The 25,704-nt window shown below is 47.5% G+C and overlaps 1 protein-coding gene across 4 annotated transcripts in view; it reads left to right on the top strand.

The window, feature by feature from the left end:
* The window catches only part of LOC119965087, a 65,192-nt gene that overhangs the window by 20,336 nt on the left and 19,152 nt on the right, over nucleotides 1-25,704 (top strand). For 2 of the 4 annotated variants that reach the window (XM_038795369.1, XM_038795368.1), the window contains exon 2: nucleotides 6,645-6,722. The gene's annotated coding sequence lies outside the window, so the exon portion shown is untranslated. Of the gene's footprint in view, nucleotides 1-6,644; nucleotides 6,723-6,745; nucleotides 6,823-25,704 lie in introns of those variants that run through there. The other 2 variants (XM_038795370.1, XM_038795371.1) reach the window with 2 other exon arrangements.

Here is a 25,704-nt window from a genome sequence, read left to right as displayed (position 1 = left end):
GCAGAGGCCCTGGAGAATACCGAGTTGGGCCCACTAATGACATGCAAACGGTGCTTTCTGTATGTGCACTACGGAATTCATTGGCAACGCTGCCGAGGTGATGGAGAATCGAGATTTGGCGTCAAATTGGCGCCAGCCGCATTTTTGCCATCGGAACCTATTTTCCGCCCAATCGCATTCCCGATTTTGACATTGGCAAATGGAGAATCCCGCCCAGGATGCCTGGAGTTCTCACATGTATAGAGAAAGTGGACAACAGGTAGGTTTACAAAGAGCAACACAATAACTTTTATTCTGATATACCTTTACGGGATAGCAACATGTTATCATTTTAAGCGGGGGGGGTGTCATGCAATCCAGCCTTAATTTCTCTGGGACCTGGAGCCCTGCAGTTTTGTTGTCTTCAAGCTTTCTGTCCATCTATATCTGTTAACATGTGGCAAACATTAATAAATTAATCCACAATGTATTTTCACAATCCCTTATGAGCGATTGGTGCTGTTATATCATTATAATGCATGCAACATGGTGTGCAGCAGTGATTCTTTCAAAACAACATAGTACTCAGCCTAGTAGCAAGATTCAGTACAGGCATAGTGGCACGGTGAACAGTTTTAGACCATGCTACATTGCATAACAATCAATCCTGCTGGGTGCCAGAACATCGGGGACACTAAAGTTTCAGCAATCACAGGTCTACTAACATGCCATTACCTCACACTAGTGGCAATACACAGAATTAGCAAAGTCTCAGACAGCAGATCAAGATCAGAAAATACTCCGACCACTTCAGTGCACAACCTACTATCGAAACATCCAGGGTGGCACAGTGGTTAGCACTGCTGCCTCACGGCGCCAAGGTCCTGGGTTTGATCCCGGCCCGGGTCACTGTCTGTGTGGAGTTTACACATTCTCCCCATGTCGGCATGCGTCTCACCCCCACAAACCAAAAAGATGTGCAGGGTAGTTGAAACGGCCATGCTAAATTGCCCCTTGATTGGAAAAAAAAGGAATTGGGTATTCTAAATTATTTAATAATCAAAACATCCAGAATGTTTCAACAAAATTGGCAGTTTCAAGGTAGCTGCGACACCTCACTTGCAGGAGATTGCAAGTCTGCCAACTGAGCTGGTACATTTTACACAGCACCAATGTCAGAAGCTACAAGCAGAAATAACAATAGATACCACACTACAGCAGCTGTGGAAAATCTTCATTGAAGGATGGCTTGATTCACTTCAGCATGTCCACAAACACATGAGATCATTTTGGCCATATTGAGATGAGATAGGTATTTCCTAAGAGTCATTTTTAAAGTCAGGCATGTCATCATACTGGAATCATTGTGACCTGATATTCTTCAACAACGTCAATGCTCACATATAGGCATAGATAGGACAAGAAAACTCATGAGGGAGGGAGACTTTTGGCTGGGTGTGAAAACTGACATTGAAGTTATCTTCAAGAAATGTGAGGCATGTCAAGAGTTTATATCAATTGAGCACAAATAACCATTTGTTCTGCAAGAGGTTCCTACCCACCCTTGGTCCAAAATCACACCTGACCTCATTCATGTTCATGGCACTAACTTCACTAACATCGTTGACCACTTTACCAAGTACCCCATTATTCGATAATTGCACAATATGTCAAGTACAACTGTTGCACACACTCTAAATGCTATTTTCAGTTTATTTGATGTGCCTTCAGAGATCATTAGGGATAACGGTCTGCAATTTACCGGTAAGCCATTTCAGGATATGTACGTGAAGTGGAATATTGATCATACTACTTCTTCTTCTCAGTACCCTGATCTAAAAGCCTAGTTGAATTAATAGCTTGCACAGCAAAATTAGAATTCTCAAATGTAGACAGACAGGTCAAATGCATGACCTATGCATCGCAATATTACATCTGAAAATTACACCTATAAGTGCAACTATTCCATCACTGGCAGAGTTCATGTTTAGCAGACCAGTGCTACCAATTTACCAACTCTCATCCATTTGGCAGCACGGTAGCATTGTGGATAGCACAATGGCTTCACAGCTCCAGGGTCCCAGGTTCGATTCCGGCTTGGGTCACTGTCTGTGCAGAGTCTGCACATCCTCCCCGTGTGTGCGTGGTTTCCTCCGGGTGCTCCGGTTTCCTCCCACAGTCCAAAGATGTGCAGGTTAGGTGGATTGGCCATGATAAATTGCCCTTAGTATCCAAAATTGCCCTTAGTGTTGGGTGGGGTTACTGGGTTATGGGGATAGGGTGGAGGTGTTGACCTTGGGTAGGGTGCTCTTTCCAAGAGCCGGTGCAGACTCGATGGGCCGAATGGCCTCCTTCTGCACTGTAAATTCTATTCTATGACTCTCTCAGCCGGCAACTTTTAAAACTGAAAAAGAAGATTAACGATGTCCACGATAAAAATGCAGGTCCATGATTGCCAGGTTTATGGGTAGGACATTAAAGTTCACATCCAGGATCCCACAGAAGGTATTCAGAAGGTGCAAACAGCTGAGGTATCAAGGATTTGTTCAGAAATCCTATGAAATCGTTATACAAAAAGGTTCAATGGTGAGATGTAACCGATGACAAATCAAATCCACATCCCACTCCTCAACCACCAGGCAGTCCTGTTGCATCGAGGACAAGATCTCAAAAGCAAGCAGAAAGAACATTTAAGAATGACAATCGGACAGATCGCTGTGAGCAATGAAAGACACCACAAGAAAATGTTCCCATTACAAGATCTGGGCGTACCAGCAGATTACTTCTATGCTTTAAAGAATCATAGACTTGTCTCTTCTCTATACTTTTGCAATGATAACTAACCATGAACATATAAGGGGAAATATCTTTAAAAAGAAAGGGGGTGTTGTACTCTTCCTTTAAGGAATAGCAACATGCCTTCATTTTAAGGGAGGTGTGTCTGTGATCCAGCCTCAGTTTCACTTTGGCCTGGAATAGAAGTCAGATACACACAGTTCTGCAGCTCTCAGTTATCTTCAAACCTTTTGTCCATTTATACCTAGATATGTGCCTAGAATTAATAAATGAACCCACAACATGTTTTGCAATCCCTTATGAGCAATTGGTGCCTTTATATCATTATTACTTTGGAAAAGCAAAATTAGATTGATACGACACAGAACTTACAACATTTCCTCAAGTGTAAAGCAAAGACCATTGCAACCATTGGGAATCAGAGCTCTATAGCATTCATAAACAGAAATGTTTTGCACTCAACTTCTGTGCACATGATAACTGTCCACTGAAACAGAATTATATACCTCAGCAGCCATTATCTGTGAAGCTGCCTTTACATCTTCATTGTGCAGCAGCCCACCATGCCCACAGAATAAAACATGGTTGTAAAACCCTTGGATGAGCAGTAGTATCTGAATGAAGGACCGGGATTCTCCGGCCCTGTTGGAGCTGGATTCGCCACTGGGCGAACCAGCCAATGCCCATTGACTTTCGGTAGGACCAGGCGATCTCTGCGGTGGGCTGGGCTGGAAAATCCCAGCCAAGTTCTGCTGACAGAAGTAAGAAAACCAGTAACAGCAGAGACACACATCAACCTGGACGGATGAGCTGTCCCACAGCAGTGTAGGAGATACACAATGAACGGTAGGTCCCTAGGGATTATTGAGCAACAATGGTACCTTGGTGCACATGCCCACAGATTCCTGAAGGTGGCAGCACAGGTAGAAAGGGCGACGAAGAAGGCATACGGGATGTTTGCCTCCATTAGCTGGGGCATAGAATATAGGAGCAGGTAGATCTTGGTACAACTTTATAAAGCATTGGTTAGGCCAAACATGGAATATTGGGTGCAGTTCTGGTCATCACACCATCAAAAGAACAGTATTGCACTGGAGGGGATGCAGAGGAGATTCACCAGGATGTTGCCTGGGATGGAAGGTTTCAGCTATGAGGAGAGATTGGATAGCCTGGTTTGTTTTCCTTGAAACAGAGGAGGCTGAGGAGGGTTCTGATGGGTATACAAAATTATAAGAGGCATATAGGGTAGATTGTATGAATCTTTTCCCCATGGCAGAGGTGGCTAAGACCAGAGGGCATAGATTTAAGATGCGGAGTAAGTGGTTTAGAGGGGACCTGAAGAGCGTTGCTTGAGAGGGTGGGGAGGTAGATACTCTTGCAACATTTAAGAAGCACCTGGACGAGCCCTTAAATCACAAAGGTATAGTAGGCTATGGCTAAAGTGCTGGTAAATGGGATTAGTATAGATTGGTATTTGATGGTCAGCATAGACACAGTGGGCTAAAGAGCCTGTTTCTGTGCTGTATGACTCTTATGAGCTGCCAAATCTACCTTCACGAAAAGCGTGGCTTGCAGCTTTTGGTACAATGGAAGGGTATGTGTAAGAAACCAATGTTTATACATAAAACTTGAAATAGTACTTCTCAGAAGTCACATCAGCCCTCAGCTTAGTTTTGTTTCATGTTTAAATCAGCCGTACGAGAAATGTGTGCCAGAGTGAAGAGCATACATGCACATTCACCCTGTGGCTGATATCAGCAGACTTTCTGATTTGCGACCAGGTATGAGGGAATTGGGTGAACCAGCTCTCATCAATGCTCCAAACAACTCGCACTTGTGCTTTTACTGAAGGATGGCCCTCTGCCTTAAAACATGTCATACTGCTTTGCACAGCTCAGCCCTAGAGGAGAATCTTCAAACCTTTACTCTCAAAGAAACTGTGCCATTGTTAAAAATAAGTCAACTTATTTTTCCAGAGCGCCTTCCCTTTTTACAATGGGTGGGCCTCCTTTTACGTTATCCAGCCAAATTGTGCAGCAGCCAGGTAAACTCTTCCTATTTGTTGCGACACCCCGGGCAAATGCATGGTTAATTCCAGCCCCTTGTGCCCTGGAACACCAGTGAATTAACCAATGGTTTTTATAAAACTAACCAAAATCTTTGGCCCTTGGCTGCCCAATAATCAGTCACCAGGTTTGTAAATGTAAACACGATTACTGCTTATTTATACCAAGAACTATCATGAAATAGTCAGTAAATACAACTGGTTAACAGCAAGCTAATATCTACTACCCACTTTAACTGCCCCGCCCTCTACCCACACACACAAGACAGACACACAGAGGGCGGGAGAAAGGGGTGACAAATAAGAAGGATTATAGTCAAAAGATAAGAGTCTTCACTTCAGTTGATGTTTTCTTTGCACTTTCTTGACAGAAAGTTTGCAGAATAGAGTATTTGTTTTGCAGCTGACATTGGTCCTCTTTGTCGAGTCATTCATTCATTCATTCAGGGTCCCTGTAGTCTAGAAAATTCAGTACACACAGGTAGCAGGCTTTCTGAAGAGGCACCTTATTTGTCATCGAACTGGGCCTTCAGCTCAAGGTTGGCATTCAGGACTCTATCTTTATGGAGAGATACTGTATTTCACATCAAACTTTGCTTTTAGCTCGTGATTTGACTCCAGACCTCTGCAGTCTCAAAAGAACGGCATCGAGAGGCTTGCTGGAGAGAAAGTCAGCACAAACGCTGGCCTTTTGGAGAGAATTAGCTGGATGTTTTTGGAGAGAGAGTGAGTTGAATCTCTTCATCGGGCTGCCAGAATCAAAACTGAAACCAAACTCAAGCCTTGGGACTCTGAAAAACGTATCAGTGGGAGCAGATCCAGTCACCGCCCATTACCGGGCAGAGCACAGCCTTTTTGGGCCAATTCATTGGCCACCAGCCAATCAATCAAACCGAGTCCTCACTGATGACGGCCAGTCTGCAATCGTCAGTTTAAGCCAGCAGTCTTCCAGATTCTTATGGTTGAATTACAGGCTTCCTACTGCCTGCATGTCTTAAAGTGAGATGTCCATCAATCATCCAGGGATCATAGGTGCAACAGCAAAATAAAAGAAAAGGGAAATAAGGGAATAAACAAAAATAAGGAGGAAGGACACTTACACAAATTAGTAACCTATTCAAACTAAGCACAGTCTGTGCCTACTAGGACTAGAGGTGACCCATTGGAACTTGGAAGTCCTTTAGTAAAATACATCTAAACAAAGATCTTGCATTAATTAATTCCAGAGTTGCGATATCAGACCTTGAAGGAGAAACTTCATGGAAGCATCCTTCACAATTTACTAACTTTTTTAAAAAATTATTTTTTAAGCGGTAATTTAGCATGGCCAATCCACCTAAGCTGCACATCTTTGGGTTGTGAGGGTGAAACCCACACAGGCACAGGGAGAATGTGCAAACTCCACATGGACAGTGACCCAGGGCCGGGATCGAACCTGGCACCTCGGCATTGTGAGGTAGCAGTGCTAACCATTGTGCCACCCAGCAACTTGCTAACTGTAATGTATTAACTACCTTTAGAAGGTTTAATTCTCTATGTATAATAATTTAAGTGCGCCTCTTAAGACTTTTACTCTAAATTCATGTATGTGCTAATTTAACACAGCTGTTATACCTCATGGAGATTAGTAAAGTGTTTGCCGTGGTGACAATTTATTTTCTGCTACAGAAAGAGCCAAACCTCTTTGCAGCATTTTAAAAGTACTTGGTTAAAAACTTAGTAAGGTTTTTTTAGAACATATGTGTGATCCAAAAGTAAAATAAACGGACTTTGTTGAATAATTGCTTTGTGTCAATCTTCACAGTAGAGGAAGAGGATAAATATACCAGGCGTTCCAGGGAAATAAGAATGAAATCAAGGACAGGAACTCAACACAGATAATGTAAGCAAGAAAACAGTATTAGAAAAAAATAATGCTGCTAAAGAATGATAAATCCTCAGGAACCGATGCTTTATGTCCCAGGGCTCTGAAGGCCCAGTAGGTGAGGAAATTGCAAATGTTTTAGCCATATTTTTTCTAAAACTCTTCCAATTCATGAAGAGTCCCTTTTAAATGGAAAATTGGAAATTTAACTCAACAGCGACATGTATTTATATTGCGCCTCATAAAATGTTCAAAGCACTTTACAAAGCATAAACAAACAAAATTTGATTCCAAGATGAGTAAGATATTAGGAGTAAAAACGGAAAACGCAGCAGGACTGGAAGTATCTGTGGGGAGAAACAGAGTTAACATTTCATGTCGAGGTAATTTCTGTTTTGATTTTTGATTTCCACCATCAGCAGTATTTTGTTTTTATTTGAGATATTCGGAGAGATGACAAGAGCTTGATCAATCTGTTTAGAAAATATTTTTATCAAAGAGTTTTCATTTTTAACAACAAAACTTTAAACAAAATGGATGTTACAGTCTGCATTATAAAAGAAGCACAGCCAACAGCATAGATTACATCCCAAAAACCCATATTCCCAACCATAAACTAACCCCACTCCCCCCCCCCCCACCCACCGCCCCCCCCCCCCCACCCAATAACTGACAGTAACTAACTCACTAAAATAAGTGGTGTTAACCTGGTGTTGTAAGACTTCTTACTGTGCTCACCTCAGTCCAACGCCGGCATCTCCACATCATGACTAAAAAAAAAAGAAATCAATATCTGCCATCTCAAGTAGAACCCCTCAAAAGACCCCTCAACGGTGTATTTGACCTTCTCCAAATGCGAAACTTTCATGAGGTCACCCATCCAGGCCGAGGCTCTGGGCAGAGTAGGAGACCTCCACACAAGCAGAACTCACCTCCAGGCCATTAACGAGGCAAAGGGATAATATCTGCCTTCACCCCCGTCTGCAACAGCAGCAGGTCCAATACCCCGAAAATGGCCACCAACGAACATGGCTCCAGCTCGACGCTAAAAACTACTGACATGGTGTTAAATTGGATTAGATTTGGATTTGTTTTATTGTCACGTGTACCGAGGTACAGTGAAAGGTATTGCTTTTGTTTTGATGTTAATCAGCAGGAGGTTTCCTTTAACAAACATTTTATTTCGGTATTTTTTGGTTTTGCAGCTGATGCACGATCAATTATTGTGAATATGTTGAGAATAATCAAAGGCTTTATTTGACAAGATGTGTTCCCCAGCAGCTCGTAACAGAAAATGGCTGCAGCCGGGGATGAACACCTCTTTATACCGTCCACTGGGCGGAGCCAGCAGACAGGGATTTACCCACGTATCTCTAATACAGTAGTACCTCCAACACAGGTACCGTAACACATATAATACGGTCTACCACAACAGCGACAACAAAATAAACAATATACATGAATCTATAAACATAGTGCAAAAGCCGTCTTCCTCCCTCACAGGTCCCACCTTTCTTAACCCCATACTCTAAGCTAAACTAACCCCCCCCCCCCTTTCTGTTGACGATTAATTTTCCGCAAAGAAGTCAACGAACGGTTGCCACCTCCGGGCGAACCCGAACATTGACCCTCTCAAGGCGAACTTGATTTTCTCCAAACAGAGAAAGCTCTCCGACATCAGGGGCTTTGAGTCCCTCCAAGCTAATAATATTCATCTCCGGGCTACCAGGGAAGCAAATGCCAGAACGTCTGCCTCTTTCTCCTCCTGGATTCCCAGATCTTCTGACACCCTGAAAATCGCCACCTCTGGACTCGGTGCTCCCCTTGTTTTTAACACCGTGGACATGACGTCCGCAAACCCCTGCCAGAATCCCCTAAGCATTGGGCAAGTCCAGAACATGTGGACATGGTTCGCTGGCCCTCCCGCACACTTTGCACCCCTGTCTTCTACCCCAAAGAACCTGCTCATCTGGGCCACTGTCATGGTAAGCCCGGTGAACTACCTTGAATTGTATCAGGCTGAGCCTGGCACATGCTGTGGACATGTTGACTCTACTCGATACGTCCGCCCATAGACCATCCTCTATCTCTCCTCCCAACTCCTCTTCCCACTTGCGCTTCAGCTCCCCAGTCTGCGTCTCCTCTGACCCCATAAGATCCTTGTAAATGTCAGAGACCCTCCCTTCTCCCACCCACCCTCTGGAACTACCCTGTCCTGTATCCCCCTTGGTGGTAGGAGTAGGAAGGTTGAAACCTGCCTGCGTAGGAAGTCCCGCACCTGCAGGTACCTGAATTTGTTTCCCTTCGCCAATCCAAATTTCTCCTCCAGTTCCCTCATGCTAGGAAAGCTCCCCTCTATAAATATATCCCCCATCCTCTCAATCCCTGCTCTCTACCATCTCCGGAATCCCCCGTCCATCTTTCCCGGGGCAAACCGGTGATTATTACAAATTGGAGACCAGACCGATGCTCCCTCTGCTCCCACATGCCTCCTCCATTGCCCGCAGACTCTCAGGGCCGCCACCACCACGGGGCTGGTGGAGTACCGTGCCGGCGGGAATGGCAGAGGCGCCGTTATCAACGCCCCTAAACTGGTGCCGTTACATGAAGCGGCCTCCATACGTTCCCATGCCGACCCTCCTCTCACTTCCTAATCATGGCTATATTCACCGCCCAATAGTAGTTACTGAAGTTTGGCAGTGCCAGTCTGCCCTCTCCCCAGCTCCGCTCAAGCATCCCCCTCTTTACTCGCGGGGTCTTGCCTGCCCATACAAAGCCAGTGATCACTTTGTTGACCCGTTTGAAAAAGGACCGCGGAATAAAGATGGGGAGACACTGAAACACAAACAGGAATCTCGGGAGGACCGTCACCTTCAACGTCTGCACCCTCCCAGTGACAACGGAAGCGCGTCCCACCTCCAAAAATCGTCCTTCATTTGGTCTACCAGTCGGGCCAGATTTAGTTGGTGTAACCGTTCCCATTCCCGCGCCACTTGGACGCCTAGATACCTAAAGCTTCCCCTTACCACTCTAAACAGCAGCTCCCCCAGTTGCCTCTCCTGTCCCCCGCCTGGACCGCAGACATCTCACTTTTCCCCATATTTAGTTTATACCCCGAAAACCGGCCAAACTCCCCCCAGAATCCTCATGATTTCTTCCATCCCCTCTGCTGAGTCCGATAAATACAAGAGCAAGATCGTCTGCGTAAAGCGAGACTCTGCGCTCCACCACCCCCTTCATCCCCTTGAGGCTCTCAGTGCAATTGCTAGCGGTTCTATGGCTAATGCGAATAACAGTGTGTAGAGGGAGCATCCCTGTCTTGTCCCCCGATGCAGCCTAACATAGTCCGATGTTGTCCTATTCGTCCGTATGCTCGCCGCAGGAGCCTGATACAGCAACCTGACCCAGTCAATAAAGCCCCGCCCAAATCCGAACCGTCCCAGTACCTCCCACAGATATTCCCATTCTACTCAATCAAAGGCCTTCTCTGCGTTCATTGCGACCACTACCTCCACCTCTCTACCTTCCGGGGGCATGGTGATCACGTTTAATAGCCTTCTTACCCAATATCCCAGAGGACTTTTTATAGAGCTCCACTGGGCACCCCAGGGCTTTACCCGACTGCATGGCCTTCAGACCCTCCGCTATCTCTTCGACCCGATCAGGGCCCACAGACCTTCTACTAGCTCCCTGTCCACCTTCGGGAAATGCAGCCCCCCCTAGGAAGTGCCTCATCCCCTCCGGCCCCGTTTGGGTTTCCAACCCATACAGTCTACTGTAAAACTCCTTGAACACCTTATTCACCCCTGCTGAGTCTCCAACCAGGTTCCTGTCCCCATCCTTTACTTTCCCAATGTCCCTGGCTGCCTCTTTCTTTCTAAGCTGCTGTGCAAGCATTCTGCTGGCCTTCTCTCCATGCTCATAAATCGCCCCCCTCGCCTTTCTGAGCTGTTCCACTGCCCTCCTGTGGTTAACAAGCTGAACTCCACCTGTAGCCTCCGCCGTTCCCTTAAAGGTCCTGCCTCTGGGGTCTCCGCATACCTCCCGTCGACCTGTAGTATCTCCTTTACCATTCTAGGTGATCAGCATAGTTGGGAGGGGACCATTGTCCCCCCCCCCCCCTTCGCCGATCAGCCATCACCTTTCTTGGGCCAATCACCAGCCCATGCCCCGCGCTTCCACCGGCCTGCCCCCAGGCAGCCTCTGCCTCTGACCTCCTCTCTATCCCTCAGCAACAGTCCCTCCCTCGTCAGCAGAACATTTCCCCCCCTCCCCCCCCCCCCCCAGTAACAGCACAATGTAAATCGACCCCTTTGATAAGCCCCCTGTTCACCCCCCACTATGCTTCCGTGAGCTAGCCCGCCCAGCTAGCTTGGTGGCCCCCACCCCTGGCGCCAGACATTCTCCCACCTTTCCCCCACTCATACACACATATTCAAACAATCCCAACATAATTGCCCGACAGAGAAAAAAAAAACGCTAAACAAAGAAAAGATCAAGCAAGGGATCCAGCAGCTGAAAAAACACACCTCCATCCCCCAACAGGGCAAATATAAACTTTAACTCACTCAGCTCTGCAACTGGCCCCAAATCAATACAGAACGCATTACAAATAGCAGACACAAAACAAAAGTCCAGCGCTTCCTCAGGTGACTCAAAATAAGAATATTGCTCCTCGTGCGTGACCCAGAGACGGGCCGAATACAGCAGTCCAAACTTCACCTTTTTCTTAAAAAGTGTTGACCTGATCTGGTTAAACGCTGCTCTTCTCCTAGCTTCCTCCGCACTCAGGTCCTGATAGATCCGCAGGATACTGTTCTCCCATGTATAGCTCTGTGTCTGCTTGGCCCACTGTAAAATACGCTCCTTATCCAAATACCTGTGGAATCTCACCACCATTGCCCTCGCGGGATCTCCCATTCACGTCTTCCTCGCGAGCACTCTGTGAGCGCTGTCCATCTCCAAGGGTCGGGGGAATGCCCCATCCCCCAGCAGCGTCTCGAACATGGCCACTATGTATGCCCCAGCGTCTGCTCCTTCGGACCCCTCCGGGAGCCCAACAATCCTCAAGTTCTGCCAGCGGGACTTATTCTCGAGGTCCTCCACTTTCTCCAGGAGCCTTTTCTGCTGGTCTATCAGCATCCCCATCTCCAACTCCACCGCAGTTTGATGTTCCTCCTAGTCAGCCAGCGCTTTCTCTACTTTCTGAATCACCCGATCTTGGGCATCCAATCTAAACTCCAGCCGTGCAATTGACTCTTTAATCGGGTCCAAGCAGTCCCGCTTCTGCTTGGCGAAGACCTCCTGGATAAATTGCATAAGCTGCTCCATTGACCTCTGGGTAAACAAGCCAGAGGTCCGGTCGTCCGCCATGCTTTCTCCCACTACAGCTTCAGCCCAAGCCTTCTCTGTCCATCTGTTTCTGCCTTTGCGAACACTTCTAGTCCGCCTCTCCATGCACCGATGTGGGAATTCAGTACACAATTGCCTCTGTCATCGATTTTTCAAATCAAGTCCGGTAACAAATCGGGGGGAAAGGTCCAAAAGTCCGACTTGAGCCACCAAATGTGCAATTTTCTCCTTCATAGCCGCCACCAGAAGTCAGTAAAAAGTATTGTTCTGCGTATAGTCGAGACAGATCATTCCGTACATGAAAAAAACATAGGGCATACATAAATACACAATGTGAATACATCGACACAGGCATCGGGTGAAGCATACGGAGTGTAGTACTACTCAGTAGAGAAGATGTGTGAAGAGATCAGATTAGTCTATGAGAGGGTCATTTAGGAGTCTGGTAACAGTGGGGAAGAAGCTGTTTTTGAACCTGTTAGTGCGTGCTCTCAGACTTTTGTATCTCCTGCCCGACGGAAGAAGTTGGAAGAGAGAATAACCCAGGTGGCAGGGGTCTTAGATTATGCTGCTCACTTTCCCAAGGCAGCGGGAGATGTACACAGGGTCAATGGATGGGAGGCGGGTTCACGTGATCGACTGGGCTGTGTTCACGTCTTCGGCCTTGGGCCGAGTAGTTGGCATAGCAGGCTGTGATGCCGCCAGATAGGATGCTCTCTATGTGCACCTGCAACAATTGGTAAGAGTCAATGTGGACATGCCAAATTTTCTTAGTTTCCTGAGAAAGTGTAGGCGAGTTCTGCTTTCTTGTTCATAGCGTCGACGTGGGTGGACCAGGGCAGAATTTTGGTGATGTGCACACCTAGGAATTTGAAGTTGTCAACCATCTCTGCCTCCACACTATTGATGAAGGCAGGGATGTGAACGATACTTTGCTTCCTGAAGTCACAGACCAGCTCTTTAGTTTTGCTGACATTGAGGGAGAGATTGTTGTCGTTACACCAGTCCACTAGGTTCTCTATCTCCCTCCTGTATTCAGACTCGTCGTTGTTCGAGATCCGACCCACTATGGTCGTGTCATCAATAAATTTGTAGACGGAATTGGAGCCACACAGTCGTGTGTCTATAGGGAGTATCGTGGTAGGCTAAGTACGCAGCCTTGCGGGGTCCCGGTATTGAGGGCTATCGTGGAGGCGGAGTTGTTGTTTATTCTTACTGATTGTGGTCTATGAGTCAGGAAGCCGAGGATCCAGTTGCAGAGTGAGGAGCCAAGTCCTAAGTTTTGGACCTTTGATGTGAGTTTAGATGGGATTATGCTGTTGTAGTCAATGGATAGAAGTCCTTGTGGTCAAGAGGTTCCAGGGATGAGTGTAGGGCCAGGGAGATGGTGCCTGCTGTGGTATGCGAATTGCAGTGGATCGAGGCATTCTGGGAGTATGGAGTTGATGTGTCTCATGACCAACCTCTCCAAGTAGTTCATAATGATCGATGTCAAGGCCACCAGATGGTAGTTGTTGAGGCACGTTGCCTGGTTCTTCTTTGGCACCGGTGCGATGTTGGTCTTCTTGAAGCAGGTGGGAACCTTGGAATGGAGTAGGGAGAGATTGAAGATGTCCGCGAACACATCCGCCAGTTGGTCCACGCAGGATCTGAGTGCATGACCAGGGATCGCTCGATGCTTTCCAATGGTTCACTTTCAAGAAGGCCGATCTGACTTTGGAAGCTGTGATGATCGGTATGTGTGTGTCCGAGGCTGCTGGGTCAGTTGACAGCGGTTTGCTGGTTTCCTGCCTGAACTGAGCATAGAGTTAATTGGGGAGGCCTACATTGCTGCCAGAGATTCTATTCAGCTTTGCTTTGTAGCCCGTTATGGTGTTTGAACCTTGAAACAACCGACGTGAGTCCGTGACGTTAGTCTGTGACTCCAACATAATCTGGTATTGCCTGTTGGCACCCCTGATGCGACCCAAACAAGGAGACCCAAACAAGGAGACCCAAAAGCTTAACAACTTGGGACATGACCAGAACATATGAGTGTGGTATTGATTTAATTTATTGTCACATGTACCGAAGTACAGTGAAAAGTATTTTTCTGCGGCCAAGGGAACGTACACAGTACGTACTTAGTAGAAAAAAAAGAATAATCGACAGAGTACATTGACATGTGGTACATCGACAAACAGTGATTGGTTACAGTGCGGAACAAGGGGCCAAACAAAGCAAATACATGAGCAAAAGCAGCATTGGGTGTCGTGAATGGTGTTCTTACAGGGAACAGATCAGTCCGAGGGAGAGTCGTTGAGGAGTCTAGTAGCTCTGGGCAAGAAGCTGTTCCTATGTCTGGACATGCGGGTCTTCAGACTTCTGTACCTTCTGCCTGTGGAAGGGTCTGGAAGAAGGCAAAGCCGAGGTGTGAGGGGTCTTTGACAATGCTGTCTGCCTTTCTGAGGCAGCGGTAGGTGTTTCTGGAATCAATGGGAGGGTGGCAAGCTTATGTGATGCGTTGGGCTGAGTTCACCACACTCTGCAATTTCTTGCGATCTTGGGCCGAGCAGTTGCCATACCAGACTGTGATGCAGCCGGATAGGATGCTCTCTATGGCACATCTGTAGAAGTTTGTGAGAGTTGATGCAGACATGCCAAATTTCTTTAGCTTCTATTAGCTGGCCCCTTAGAACACTGCTCACACTTGTCCTCCGCTCATGAAAAGAAACCACTCATCCAAGCCTTGGTCAGATGAGCCCTGTGCAACACCTTAAACTGGATCAAGCTGAGCCACGCACACAACAACGTGGAGTTTACTCTATGAAGGGTCTGCCTCCACACCTCCTCATCCAAAATAAGTCCTAGTTCCCCCTCCCACTTTGCCTTCACCCTATCCAACGGGATCAACACCACCGATGGAAATACTGACCCAGTCAAACCCTCCCCAACAGGGACGACGGAGGTGTCAAGGGAAACGTCTTTCACAAAAAGTTGCGAATGTGGAAGTATCGGAAAGATTTCGCTACAAAAAGTTGAAACTTTACAAACAGCTTGTCAAAGCTGGCAAACCACCCCTCCCCGAACAAGTCCCCAAACCTCTCAAGACCATTCTCCTCCCATGACCTAAACGTAGGGTCCAAACTTGATGGCATAAAAAGATGGTTACCACATAAAGGGGCGAACAACAACATGGAGTTAAGCTTAAAATGTTGCCTAAACTGCTTCCATATCCACAGGATGGGTTTGAAGAAAGCCTCGCAGGGGAGAAGGAAAGCGAAGCAGTTACCAAGGCTCCCAAACTAGAGCCCTTACAAAAACCTACCTCCATCTGTCTCCATATGGAACTCTGATTGCTAACCCACCCCCAACATCTTATCAATGTTAGCTGCCCAATAATAAAATAGCAAGTTGGGTCGTGGCAAACGGCCAAATGTTTATCCGTCTGGAGAACCATCGTATGGATTCTTGAGGTCTTGCCTGCCCAAATAAAGGAGGATACCAACTTGTTAATCCTAACAAAGGAGGACTTAGGCAAAAAAGTGGGGAGACATTGAAAAATGAATAAAAATCTCGGAAGGACATTCATTTTAATCGGCTGGACGCTGCCCGCCAGGGACAGGGGGAGGTTATTCCACTTTTGTAAGTCCAATTTAACTCCACTTACCAGACTAACATAGTTCAATTTATGAAGTGAGACCCAATCATGGGCCACCTGGATACCAAAAAAAGCTAGATCCGGCAAGTTGAAAAGGCAACATCCCCAGATTGTTTGCCCTCCCCAGGGGTTGACTGGAAAATATTTGCTCTTGTCCAGATTCAATTTATACCCCTAAAAGGAGCCAAAACTCCTAAGTAGCTTCATTATCTCACCCATAGTGGGCTCTCAGTTTTGGTGCTCTGGCTGGCTTCCCACAAGGCCAGAGAGTCACTGGCTGCACACATCTGGCAATCAAAGCAACCCCAGATTAGGAGTCTTCATCGGCTGCAAAGGTTTCCACTCCATCAATATCCAGCTCATCTGCAAAAACAAAAATCTTCATCGCATGTTTGTGCAAGATTCCCAGTTCCAATAATGTTTACACTGTCCGCTGCTGGAAATGGGGAAAATTGCCCAGCTGCATTTGTCCAAATAAAGCAGGATGTGACCAATTACTGCCCCATCAACCTATACTCTTAACCATCAGCAAAGTTACAGAAGATCAACATTGCTATGTCAAGACACTGGCACTTTCTCAGCAATGACCTGTTCGTTAATGCTCACTTTGCATTTTGCCAGGACCACTCCTGCTCCAAATGTCATTACCTGCTTAGTCCAAATATGGACAAAAGAGCTGAATTCCATGAGGTGAGAGTTTACATCAGAGCAACGTTTAACAGTGTGACCACAAGGAGCCCTAGCCAAATTGAAATCAATTGGAATCGGGGGTGGGGGGGGGGGGGGGGGGGGGGGGGGGACTCTCCATTGATTGAAGTCATATCTTATACAAAGGAAGATGGTTGTTGGAGCCAATTATTTTAGCCCCGGGGGGCCCAGCAATCTTAAGCTGCTTCATCAATGACCGTCCGTCCATCATAAGGTTGGGAGTGGGGATTTCAGTACCAGTCACAACTCCTCAGGTACTGAATCGGTCTGTGCCCGCATGTCAGGTTTGACCTGGAAAACACTCAGACTTGGATTAATAAATGCCAAGTAACGTTTGTGGCAGACAAACAAATAATTTCCCCTTGCATTCGATAATATTACCGTTGTTGATTACCTCACTGCTAACATTGACAAGAGACTTGACCAGCCATGTTGATGCCATGGCTACAAGGGCAGGTCAGAGGTTGGGAATTCTGCAGTATGTCGCTCACCTCCTGACTCCCATGGCCTGCATGTGCACCATTTACAGGCACAATCCAGGAACGTGTTAGAATACTCTCCACTTGCCTGGATATGTACAGCTCCAACACTCAAGAAACACACCATTTAGCCTGCTTGGTTTGCACCCCAGCACCACCTCAAATATTAATCCTCCCCCCTCTGACATATAGTAATAGGTTTAAGTACCTTCTACAATGCTCTGCAATAACTCACCACCTCTTTCAACTGCCCATTCCATGCCTGCAAACCCTGCCATCTGGAAGGGCAAGGTACTCCCCCCCCCCCCCCCCCCCCCCCCCCCCCCCCGAAGCCACACACCATGCTGATTCGAAACTATGTTGCTGCTCCTTCTCTGTTGCAGGGTCAAACTTCCTGAACTCCATCCCTCACAGCACTCTGGGTGTAGTTTCATCACATGGACAGTATTGGTTCATGAAGGCAGCTCACCACCATCTTCTATGGGGCAATTAGAAGTAGGCAACAAATGCAAGTGACTCTCATATCCTAATAACATGTAAAAAAAACAATTTTTGAGTGGGTCCTCGACTTTCAATCTCTGGCTGGTTTCCTGAAGATTGAGGGGGGCCATTGACTGCACGCAACTGGCAATCTGAGTGGCTCCAAATCACCCTGGAGTCTTCATCAATCACATCTTCTCAAAATAGAGGTGACCGGAGGGTCACTTCTGGTTCTTTGCCCCTCCCTGGTGATATGTGCTCTGGCCTACGAGCGAGAGCGGTGAAATGGGTTGAGAGGATGAACGGACAACAATTGTCCAGGGTCACTGAGAAGGATAGATATAATATTGCTTTAAGATGAGGGTTTGTGTCAGAGGTGGAGGGTCAGCTGGAAGGTGCTTAGACAGAGTGCAAGTTGTGTTGGTGTGAGGAGTGTTGCACAGGAGTAGGTTTGGGAAGGCACAATGAAGGATGTTGGGATTAGGTGCACATCAGAATGTACTTGAATGTGTCGTGTCACTCATCTTTGTAGACCAGGTTAAGTGAATAAAGGTTTTCTGACATTATGTCCAGGAACAGGCACCACACCCCTGCTGTGACCTCCTCAATGATTTCTAACCACGCTTTCTTGCTCCCTGAAGCAAGCTTCCTACTGACTTGGATGTGGAATCTCAGATTCAACAGAACCTCTTACAACCTGCCGCACCAGCTCTGAGGAAGCATTTGTGAAGTGTGGTGCTGCCTTCCATTGTTGTGACTCCATTGCTGCAGTTTCCTGATCTGTTGAAACAGCTGGAACACATCTTTCAAGTTCTAATATTTCATGTGGATTGTCATCGTGGTTGTTCATGGTAATGGCTCCGGAAACCTGGAAGTCAGATGCAGTGGCGGGGTTGAAGAAAAGCATTGCCAGGCATGCTGCTGAATGTTCCGGGTCACCAACCTTTACTCAACTCCCCCCTGCATCCACCCCCTGCCCCCCCCCCCCCCCCCCCCCCCCCCCCCCCGTCCCAGCGAGTTGTGAAATTAAACTTGAGTCCCATGGCTTGAACGGCCAAATAGCCTATTCCTGCACCTAGTTTCTATTTGTTTGGAAGAATATCCCCCTCTCTATTTTTGAAGCAATGGCTGGGATTCACCATCTGGAAGACTGTGTACTCCCGCCGGAAGAGAGTTGGTACTGATTTGCGCTCTCAGTACCCCTCGCCACCCAAATCAGCCTCCCACCCCCATTGCAAAGCAGCCCCCTATCCCCTGCTGTTCTGGTTTCCCCCCCCCTTCCACCAAGTACAAGGGTGCCCCAACCTGCTCCCAGGACCCCTCCCCCCCACCCACAGAGACCCCCTAAATAGCGATCACCTCACAGGGACCCCTAAATAGGGAGACCCCTCACAGGGACTCGCTAGCTAAATGGAACCCTCCTAACTAAAGGGACCCCTCAACAGACCTGATACTCACCTGGAAGCACCACATGTCCATTTCTGGAAAGAGAACAGTTGTGACCTGTGTTTAAACCCCTCAGATACTTTAACATCAAACTATTCATTCATTTCTGTAGTGGGATGTGGTTGGCAGCTTGTACAAAACAGAGTTAGCCTTGCTTCATCTTCTTCATGAATTAGGAACTCTAAGTGCTGTAACAACAATGTTTACGAACATCAACCACATCAAGAGAGTTAAGTGCATTCCAATCACACTCGAGTGATTTTGGAGTGCTGAGCTGGAAATTGGCAGCACTTAACTACCTTTGCTGCACCACATCAAAGGGAGTAAAGTGTATTGTGATGGGAGGGGGTTCCAATGGTGACTTTAGGGGATCAGATGGTGGCCGGTGGGTCAGATTGGCATTAGCTGTTTGTCAGTGTTGGGGAAGTGGGGGGAGAATCAGATGGTTATCGGGAAAAGTAGGATGATGATTGGGGTTTTCAATCATGATCAGCAGAGGAGCAGATGATGTGGAGATGCCGGCGTTGGACTGGGGTGGGTACAGTGTCATGTGACAGTACTTTTAAGAAATGGGTGTTTATAAATGAGTCTGTATATAAATATCTGTAGGGGGAGTGCCTTTAGGAAATGGGTGCTTTTTACTGAAGTGATGTCAGAGTGTGGGTGCAGCTGGGCTGTCTGTCAGCTTTTTAGTTTCACTTTGAGAAAAGCTTGCATGCGTCTGTGTCTTTTTTGTTTTGTTTTCAGAGTTGGAGCTGAAGCCAGTCAAAGCAGCTGTACTGCTGTTCTCTCTGCCATGAAAAGACTATCTCTTGATCATTTGGTGAATTTAGAATTATAAATGTTCCCAGTAGTGAATGTAAACCTAATGTGCTTCTGTTAAAAGGTGTTTCTTTTGTCTTCTGGATGTTGTTTGGGGAGTTATTAAGGATTACTTAGTGTTGTATTCTTTGGGGGTTGTATTTGAATTGATGGTTGCTAAGATGTTCACTATGTTTTAAAAAGGTTAACTTGAGTTCATAGAATAAACATTGTTTTGCTTTAAAAAATACTTTTTGATTTCTGCTGTACCACACCTGTAGAGTGGGCCGTGTGCTCCCCATACCACAATCTATTAAAAGTTGTGGGTCAGGTGAACTCCATGATACACTTTAGGGTTCTCTAAACCCTGGCCCACAACAACAGTAAGAGGCCTCACACACCAGGTTAAAGTCCAACAAGTTTATTTGATATCAGAAGCTTTTGGAGCAGTGCTCTGATGAAGGAGCAGTGCTCTGATGAAGGAACAGTGCTCCGAAAGGTTATGATTTCAAATAAACTTGTTGGACTTTAACCTGGTGTTGTGAGACTTCTTACAGTGGAGGAGCAGGCAGATAGCAGTGTTTTATTTTAATTGGGTAACTTGCTGAGCCTGGAGGAACCACTCCCATAGTTCCTGGCCCACCAGCAGTGCTGAAAAAGGCACTTAGCTCATGGATTCACTCCTCTTACCTTCTTTAGATTGGACAATTTCCCAAGGTTCAGAACACCTTACTGCCCAGAGATATTAACAGAACGTTGATTAAAATGATAATTTTAATAAAATTATAATACTTAAGTGACCAACCCGCTCTCTGTGGATTGCATTCTCCGTTAAAACTAGCAGTGGTTGGGGAAGCTTGGAACTAGTTACGTTTGTGATTTCAATTTCTTGCATTTAACCAATATACAATTCCCAACCCATTTTTTTGGACTTACTCCCATTCCTTTTACAAATAATTTACTTCCTTAAACTCCTCTGCGGTATGAATAGTGAGAGGATTTGATTTACAGACCTCCTACAGGTGAAACTTGCACTTTAGAGGAAAACATTAAAGTGCCAGAAAATAAAATATATGAGAACATACTGGGCCAGTGGGAGAAAGCCTGTAAATCTCCACTCAATTTTGTTCTAAAATCCCACAATTATTAGAAAATTAATTTCAAAATCGTTGGAACCACCGTATCCATCTGAAAATAAGATGAATTTCACTATTGCTTTAGCAATATTTTGTGTCTTCTAAATAATAAAACTGCACAAGGTGCTTCAGAGGAGTGTGAACTCTGACACTGAGCCTCATTGCGAGATATTTATACGGATGGTCAAAAGTTTTTAAGTCGATAATCCTTCCCATTCTACAGCTAATTTCCCTGTGATTTTATGCGCAATTACCTTATTGAGTAAACTCAATTTAATAAGTTTGAGTCTTTCCACTTCCCCACTGAATTTAGTTATTTTTCACAAACACTACATTGGCTTAGAATTTCCTGAATCATGTTTTGTGGGAATTACACTGAAATTGACCTTGTTTTCTGCTAAACAGAACTTATACCTGAATCAGTGTTTTCACTGCAGGCATCCTTAGGATAGTGTCCTTGGTCAACCCATCTTCAGCTGCTTCATCAATTACCTTCTTTCCACCAAAAGGTCAGAAGTGGGGATGTTCGCTGATAACTGCACAATGTTTAGCACCATTCACGACTCCTCAGATACGGAAGCAGGTTCATGTCCAAATGGAACAAGTCCTGGACAATATGCAGGCTTGGGCTGACAAGTGACTTGTGACACATAAGTGCCAGGCAATGACCCTCTCCAACAAAAGAGGATTTAACTATTCCCCCTTGACATTCAATGGTATTACCATCTCTGGCGGTTACCTTTGACCAGAACCTGAACTAGCCATATAAATACTATGGCTACCAGAGCAGGTCAGAGGCTAGGAATCCTGTGGCTAGTAACTCACCTCCAGTCTCCCCAAAGCCTGTTCACCATCTACAAGGCACAAGTCAGGTGTGTGATGGAATACTCTCCATTTGCCTGGGTAAGTGCAGCTCCAACAATACTCAAGAAGCTTGATACCATCCAGGAAAATGCAGCCCGCTTGACTTCTACCCCTTCCATATTCAATCCTTCCACCACCGATGAACAGTGGAAACAAGATGCGCTGCAGGAACTCACCAAGGTTCCTTAGGCAGCAACTTCTAAACCCATAACCACTACCATCTAGAAGGACAATGGCAGCAGAGGCCTGGGAACACCATCACCTGGAGGTTCACCTCCAAGTCACTCACCACCCTGACTTGGAAATATATCACCGCTCCTTCACAGCTGCTGTTTCAAAATCTTGGAATTAACTCCCTAACGGCACTGCGGGTGTACCTACACCTCAGGGACTGCAGCAGTTCAAGAAGGCAGCTCACCACCACCTCTGGAGAGCAACAACAGATGAGCAATATATGCTGGCCTAGTCAGCAACCTCCTCATCCTGTATAATTAACTTTTTTAATTGCCTGTATAGCTCATGTGCCAATGCCAAAGCTTAAACTCTAGTGATAAATAAGCACAAATTCAGCACTGCCAACAGAGGTGATAGTGAGAAGATGCTATCTTCTGTCACGGAGCCTCAAAACATTCGCAAAATAAATCACAAAGAAAACTGCCACCAAATTTGAGAAGTATCAGTTACCGCAATACCAAAAACTATTTTAGGACCCAATCAACTCAATAGAATAACCAAAGCAAACTCAGGGACAAATTAAAAGGGGTCGTTCCTGGTAGGGCCACGCCCAAACAAAATAAAGAGCAACGGAACTTGCCAAATATCAAACCAGAATGTGATTAAAGGGGTCGACAAAGCAATGCATTCCATGCGGGGCCCCACCGGACATGGTATGCGTTGAGGGTGCCCGTGGACACCGCACGCTCCCTCTCCAGGGACATTCGGCTGCAAACAGAGCCACGGAAGAGGGGCAGACATTCTGGCCGGACAATCCACTCGGTCGCCCGCTGCCTGGACCTGTTGATGCCGAGTTTCACCAGCCAGAGCAGCAGGTTCATGAGGAGGTCCTCTGCCTTCCCCGCCCCTTTCTACACTGGGTTCCTGTTCCTGGGAGTCTGTGATCCGTGTGGAAAAATAGATCAGGAGCATGGAGCTGAAGTACAAGCAAAGCTTCATGAAAAGGGTTGTCAAGAAACTAAAAAGGGAGAGTATCTTAGAACATTGAACATCGACACGGGACTCCACAAGACTACAAAAATGGCAGGGTTCCTTGTAGTCTGTGAACCGATGCAAACCATAGAGGGACCGCGATAGCAAGATGTCTTTTAGGGCTGTGTTGCATCTAAATCTATCAGCATAAATCTACCAGACCATGATTGCAGGAATCTCACAAGGTTGGTCCTCCATCAAAGTGGCGGGTTTATGTAAACGAGTAACTGTAATGACTGCAAATGATCAAGGGAATTTTAGCATGCTAAAGTTTCAACAGACTACCAATGTAAATAGGTGCAAATACCTTTGTGAACCGTGTGGGAAAAAGTTTCAGGAAATTCCAGGCCCATTTTTTCTTTGTGAAAAATTTATCAATTCATTTGTTGCTTCTCACATTAAGGGCGTGATTCTCCGGCCTCATTGCGCACTCGCTCAAGCGAAACAAGGCTGGTGAATAGCGGGAGAGGCCAAAAATGAGAACCGTGTCAGGCACCAAACATCTAGCGATCCAACCGGCCCGCTCCCGTAGGCGAAATCGGGATCTCACCGTTGCGTGGCGAGAAACCAATTATCACCACTTAAACCCAATTTCCATACAACTAACGGGATCCACCCCATATCCAACGGCCTCCCATCATTCACCGGCCTCCCCAGCAAGTGTTCACACTGTCGCCGATAAGTACTCATTTTGAAAAACGTGAACCTGGCAGAAGGGCTTCTGTGGGGAGCCAAGGAGGTGAACAGCCATCTTTACTCACAGGCACAGAGCCCGGGGGTGCTGGGCTTGCCGCACCTGTGCTTGGCGGGGAGTGGGGGACCCTCCGCAGGGATGGGCCGCCATGGGATGGTGGGTGGGAGGCGCTGGGGGTGGCAAAGCGGGGGGCAACTGCACACGGCACGGACATGCCAACCCTTAGATCGTGTGCACCCGTTCCAGAGAAACCCTTGTCCCTGGCTGCCTGTCCCACCGACCACCCATAACCTTCATCGACTGCCAAGCCCTCTGCCCATGCGGCTCAAGGCTATTGCGAATAGAGAATTGGCAATTGTGGTTAAGTGAGCACTTCAGAACACAACCCAAGTGGATTCTCATGGGTGGGCTGGCCATGTAGCATATGCAGCTCATTGCCTAGCATCACAATCACACCTTGATGCCCGGACACTGTGCTTGGACACTGCAGGAGGCAACACCGCACACGCAGCAGCCAACATCCAAACACACATGGGATGGGACACAGCTCCGGGGACATGTCCACAGCTGGAAGGTGGCTGAGAGCCACAGGGAGGAGGAGATGCTGTGTACCCAAACAGGCGCCGGAATGTGGCGACTAGGGGCTTTTCACAGTAACTTCATTGCAGTGTTAATGTAAGCCTACTTGTGACAATAAAAGGATTATCATTATTATGCCTGGAGAGGTGGGTAAGGGTTCGGAGGTTGGCTCGCATTGCAGATGAAAGTGAAACATGCATCATACTGGTTGTGCACAACGGTGTTTACTGTGTGTAACAATTCCCCACTCTCCCAATGGCGCCGTTTCCCCCCCCCCCCACCCTCCCCCAACCACTAACACCCTGGCCCATCCCCCCCCCCCCCCCACCCCGCTCCTCTGGTGCCCTCAGTGATCCTCAATGTGTTTGGCCCTCCTAGCTCTACCACTGTGTGTGTCCCCAGGATTCACAGAGGTGGAGGCAGCCAACTGCTTACCTCGTCCCATGGCTTTCGATGCCCCTGGCGGGCATCCTCTGGGGCCGAAGGGCCCCGGCTCACTGTTGGCAGCACATGCACAGCCGTGCCACCCTGTCCCGTGTGCTGGCTGTGAGATACAGCCTCATCAAAGGGGTGAAACTCGGGGTGAGCTGGTGGCCTCAGTCACCACTCCATGGTATGGGTCTGGGTTGGCACCCAGCGACCCCGCCTCCCACTCGGTGCTTATAGGACCTGGGATTCACCTTGGGACAGAGGGGCAGCTGGTTCAAGCCCCGGTTGCCTCTGCATCACCTGGCTCTGCCAGCCCTGGCAGTTCCCCAATGTTTGCATCATCGTGTTGATGCCCCTCGACGAAGCTCCTCAGTGATTGGGCCATTCTCTGGAGTGCATCGGCAATGCCCACCTGTGACTGGGACAAGCTCCGCTGTGCCGTTGTCATTCCCATCTGAGAATAGGACATGTCCCGCAGAACCTCATCAAGGTCAGCCTGGTACTGACATCCCCCAGCAAGTCTGGGACTCCTCCAATCGGCTATGGACCTGCTGCAGTGACATCTCCTTCTGAATGTCCCCGCCACTCCCTAACATCTCCATCAGCTCCAAAATGACCTCTTCCACAGGCTCAACATCAAGCTGGGACCCAGCTGGGTCCTGGGATCCAGCAGACCTCCAACTGCTGTCTCACCTGGAGGTTCCTACTCCACCTGATGTGCACCAGCAGCTGTCTGGTGCTCACCAGATTGTGCCCCAGAAGCCTGACCACTAAGATTTCCAACTGAGGTGTGTGTATCTAAGCTGGCGCAGGGCGAGGATGACAGCTGTGATGCCTCGATCATGGCATCTTTAGAGCTCTCCTCCAAGGTGTCCTCTTGGGAGGCTGGAGAGCGGGGCCACCTGGGATAGGCTGACGCCATCGGCTGGAGGAACTGCGGGAGAATGGACATGTGGTCAGTGGGAGGGATGGGTCCAGGGCCGGCTCAAGGCACCGGCAACTCGGGCAGTCGCCCGGGGCGCCATGTGCTCGGGGGCGCCAGAGACTCGGGTCCCGCGCATGCGCAGTTGGGCCGGTGCCAACCAGCGCATGCGCGGTGGCCGCCCTCCCCCAGGGCTGGCCGCCCTTCCCCAGGGCGGCCCCCCCTCGGTCCGCCCCCCCCCCCGGTCCGCCACCCCCCCTCTCG

The sequence above is a fragment of the Scyliorhinus canicula genome, chromosome 4, assembly GCF_902713615.1.
Source record: "Scyliorhinus canicula chromosome 4, sScyCan1.1, whole genome shotgun sequence".
Taxonomy (NCBI): domain Eukaryota; kingdom Metazoa; phylum Chordata; class Chondrichthyes; order Carcharhiniformes; family Scyliorhinidae; genus Scyliorhinus; species Scyliorhinus canicula.
This window is presented reverse-complemented; position numbering and strand designations above follow the sequence as displayed.